The 4825-nt window shown below is 37.7% G+C and overlaps 1 long non-coding RNA gene across 1 annotated transcript; it reads right to left on the bottom strand.

Annotated features, from left to right (window-relative positions):
- Positions 1-481: 481 nt before the first annotated feature.
- On the bottom strand, positions 482-1291 carry LOC114466488 (uncharacterized). The gene is made up of 2 exons (XR_003674445.1): positions 939-1291; positions 482-658 (listed from the first exon to the last, which is right to left on the bottom strand). It is a non-coding gene; the product is annotated as an uncharacterized LOC114466488 (long non-coding RNA).
- Between the last annotated feature and the right edge of the window lie 3534 nt (positions 1292-4825).

Raw genomic sequence — 4825 nt, 5'->3', positions numbered from 1 at the left:
ATGTCTACAGCAATTACAGATACATTTTTTGTTCAGTTGTAATCATTGACGAAAAGCCTCAATGTTTGATATAATTTCTTCTTTCTCTTTTAGAGTTCAGAAGGTGAGAGGTTTTATGCCTCTGACCCTGATTACAGTCCGGAGCAAAGTACATCGTGGAGTCAGAGGAGACGTGGCCGAAGTCAAAGGAGGATTGCCACAAATCAGAGATTGCTTTCCAGATCTACTGGGACATTATACGGGTTACATCCCTGGAAGAGTGCAATAATGTTTCCATTATGACAAGTGTAAATAAATGTGTAAATATGACAGCCCTGCACTGAGCAAGGTGTTGTTTTTTTGTTTTATCTATTATCATTACAGAAGAAGTAGCTGTATTTACACATTTTTATATAGTATTTTGGCATTTGCTTGAACAAAAAGCATCTACAATCAAGCTATAACATTTTGAATCTCCTTACTAGTAATGATAACAAATGTGTACACGTACAATTTTTATTATAAAAAAGAAACGTCACATACACTTCATACAACTTTCATTCTGCAAAAACAATGGAATTAACAAAGGCAATACACATGAAGTGTTGGTCGGCAGGTGAGGCTCTGTATGTGGCAGCGTCGTCCACTGTGGGAACTTATTGTTTCGGCAGTGGTTCACCTTTAGAAAGAACATCAGAATTACATATCTGACAGTTACTGCATTTGATAGACAAACCACACCATTTCTATTGTATTTCACTCGATAACAAAAAGTCATTACAGTTTCAGTTGTTCATCAGCTATGTTTATACAAATTCTTTAGTTTATTAGAGCTGTAAAAAATGTCCAAGTAGACCTGGTATAAATATTATAATATTATGTGAAATAGATTTTTAATTAGCTTTCGCACATAAGCATATTAGTACTTTATAATCAACTTACAAAATAAGTCAACTCACCTCACCCTCTGCTCAGTTGCATCTGCAACAGGTCCTGGGTGGCTGGAGCAGGGACACCTGACAGAACCCCATATTGACGGGGATTGTCAGGCCTCCTTGTTATGGTCCGTGGCAACCCTCCCACAGCAGACAACCTTTTCCTAAGGATTGCACTCTGGAGGTCTGGGATGTAGCCAGTCTTTGTCTTCTTTTACTGTGTAGAGGCTCCACTTCTTGGATTTTTTATTAAACAACCTGCAATATCTGGAAAAACAGAAAGTATAACAATCTTAGGAATACATCTAAATAACCTAACCGTGAACAATAGGATGAGTTTTCAATTATGTTATTAACAACCTTCACCTTGACCATGTATTTTGTCATTACATAACCACACCTCAAAAATGTAAACAACTTTGGTGCATTTATTTATGGCCAAATGTCATTAAATTCATCAGCTCCAACCTCAACGTTTAGGTCCTGGGACGGCATACTGAATACACAGGCAAAGAACAATAATTGAGGGATATTATAACATGTTACTGTGATGCAAGTAAATTAGCGTGCATTTTTTTTAAATAAATGGAAAAAAATTATAATTATAATTACCATACCTTGAATCCAATTGCTGAAGAGCTGTGTCTTCGGGACCACTAATGTCTAACTCCTGGACTCCAGCAACAGAGAAATTATCATCTCTGTGAAAATGACAGAATTACAGAAAGTAATCAGCGTTAAACTTGATTTGAAATGCATTATTTTTTAATGCAGCAGAATGCCTGCAGGAAATAAAACGAGTTCAAAGGAGAGCCTGGAAGACAATCAAGGGCTCTCTCATCTGGATGACACAGAGTACAACATAAGATCCCCCCTCCCCCCCCTTGCCTTACGTACAGATCTCCCCCAACCCCCTCCCCCCACCTCCCACACACCACACACTATCGGCATATACATTTAGTAATAGCGTGATGCACGTAGAACAAACGACAAGTTAGGAAGAATGTTCGATAGCATGGTAATACAACACATGTTCATATCAGCCTAAAGTTACACGCACCTCTCAGGCAGTGACTCGGGAGCAACAGTTGACACAGCGGGGTTAGGTAGTCTCACAAGTGAGTTCTTCCACGGCGTTGAAGTCGACGGAGCACAGTTATAGCTAAAAAGAATCACAAATATCCGACATTACAGCTGTTGACCGCCCTGCTGAAAGCAAACACAACACACACGCTCAAACACGCACACATGTACGTATACTGTACACACTGTAGCTGCTAAACTAGCTCGCACTAACAGAGAATCAACAGTAGCATCGGGCTAATCCAACAACAGAAATACTTCGCGACATGTATCGCTAACGTTAACATCTGGCTAATATGACAAATAGCTTGAATTGCTTCCACTATTTTAAAAGATAACACAATCACCCAGGCAACAAAACAACCTTACCTGTGCAAAAGTAATTCAGCAAACATAGCATCAGTTTTCAGGCCCTTGTCCTCCTTCAATTGTCGCCATCGTTCAAAAGATGTTCCGATGCAGATTTTTGTCTTTCCTCTCACTAAATCCAAAGACCTCTTTTTTGCAGCTTTTTCTAAAAACGTCTTTCTTTTCTTGCCCTTCTTAGCAGGGCAAGACGTTACCAGTAAACGTGGAATAGGTACTTTCTCCACCATTCTGTTGTCTACTTCCGGGCTTCCTCTAACAACGGTGACGCGCTTTGCAATGTACGCTCGTGCACGCACGGGGCCGTGAACGAGCAGGAAGACCAGGAGACGTGATTGGTTGAAAAAAAACGAACCGTGAAAATCCCATTGGTCGCAGTTATTGCAGATTTACAGACGCTACAGTTGACAAATTTTCTTCATTCCTTTTTCAGAATACATAAGATTTCACATCTGTCCGCACATAATGAACATTTCTACCAAAAACTTGAAAAGTGTATCTGGAGATAGTTACCAACCCTACCTTTAATGACTGTGTTAAAGGACACAAAACTTCAATTTAAAACAAACTGCATATCTCAGTTTTACCACTAGGAGGCAGTGTGGTGCCGTGTTTCTTTCATGAACTCTCTTTGTTAGTGAACTCGTTGTTTCCTCAGTTTGCTGAGTCATGCTGTACTGAACAGATGCACTGTTATATTCCTCATCTTTTCTCCTGTTTACACAGGTTTGTGAAGGTTGAAAACATGTCAACATGTGTAAGAATGTGGTTTAACACTAAAAGACAAGCTAAAACATAATTGAAAGCTAGTTAAATAATGTTTTTGTTAAGAAGCAGGTGCTTTTAATCTGTGTTACGTGCAGGCCAAGATGGCGCTGCTGATCGTAATGTGTTTGTGGTTACTACAAAATAAGAGTCTGGTTTAAGTTCTTGCTCCAGTACATTTCACTCAGTAATAAATATTGTGTTTCTGGTAAAAATGTAAATGTGAATATTATTAGGTTATAGTCATTGTTAAACATGTTGAATGATAAAAGTATATAAAAGCTTGTAGTTGTTTTAACAAGGAAACACAATGTAGCTGCTCAACAGAACAAGAGTATTTAGTTACTTTGAAGGAGTAAACCAGGAACGCTGGTCAACACAGTGAAACTGTTCTTCCTGATGGACAAGCTTTTCCTACATGTTGGTGGATTCTGAAGAGAATTCTTCTTCTTCTAATCGTCAAATCATCTTCTTACAAAACATTCTAAGAACTGTTTATAATCTATTAGAAAAACCTTTTAACTGTGTTTTTCTTTCTAAAAGATGTATGTGTTCTTTGTGGTTATCATGACCTCTGACCTTTGTGATAATCTAAGACTAAAATCACTCTCTCTCTTCCTGTAAATGCCTTTTAATTCTTAAAACTTACAGTTGACTGAACTATTCCTCCTGTACAAAGCAAACACAAAAAATAAGCAATAATACAAGAAACAATATTACAATAAACTAAAGATTTGATGCAGATAGCTTCCCTTCAGAAAAAAAAACTCATTACATATATTACTGTATACACATACTTTTTGTGTTCTAAAGGGAGTGGGTGAAAGTACAAACTATTAGTCCCACCCCTTTTCCTACATTACAGTAACAAATAATCAATTTCAGCATCCTGTTATCAGACCATTGCTGCTGTTAATACATGTATTGTCTCATCTTTATGATTTTGATTAAATACACACAATAAAACATATTACACACTTTCAAAATTGTTATACAATGTAAAAAGATTTTCTTGATATTTTCTTTTAAACTGCCAGATATTTGTACTGTTTCAGTGATGATTCAAAGGAAGAAAATCACAGAGTAAAAAAACAATGAGCACTGGAATCAATGTGTCACATTTATTTAATTTAAATCACTGAACAATAAACAGTCCAACATGCCAACAGGCAGCAGCAACATAAATCAAACATTAAATTATGGACACAAAACAAAAGACAACTAAACACTATTCAACAATAACACTTTTAACAACGTGATGTTGGTTTATGTTGGAATCCTGTGCAGCCTGATCTCTGGGTTCTTCAGTCCAACACTGGAACCAGAAGGTGTCGTCACCATCCGTGTGTCGCTGGGATCTGAAGATGATTCCTGCTCCATGTCTCCATCCACACAGAGATGTAAGTGGAGAACAGATGAAGTGCTGAAGGTCTTCCCACACTCATCACATCAGAAAATATTCTTCTCATGAACTCGTTGGTGGTAAGTAAGGTCAGATTTCCACTTGTAAGATTTTCCACATGTGTCACATTTATGAGGTTTTTCTGATGAGTGGCTGATTTGGTGACGTTTTAACTGTTTATATGTTGTAAAAACTTTGTCACAATGGTCACAGGGACACACTTTATGTCCAGTGTGAGATCTCAGGTGATCAGTGAGGGTTTGTTTGTATTTATATGTTTTCCCACAGTGGTCAC

Source organism: Gouania willdenowi, chromosome 7 (genome assembly GCF_900634775.1).
Source record: "Gouania willdenowi chromosome 7, fGouWil2.1, whole genome shotgun sequence".
NCBI lineage: Eukaryota > Metazoa > Chordata > Actinopteri > Blenniiformes > Gobiesocidae > Gouania > Gouania willdenowi.
This window is presented reverse-complemented; position numbering and strand designations above follow the sequence as displayed.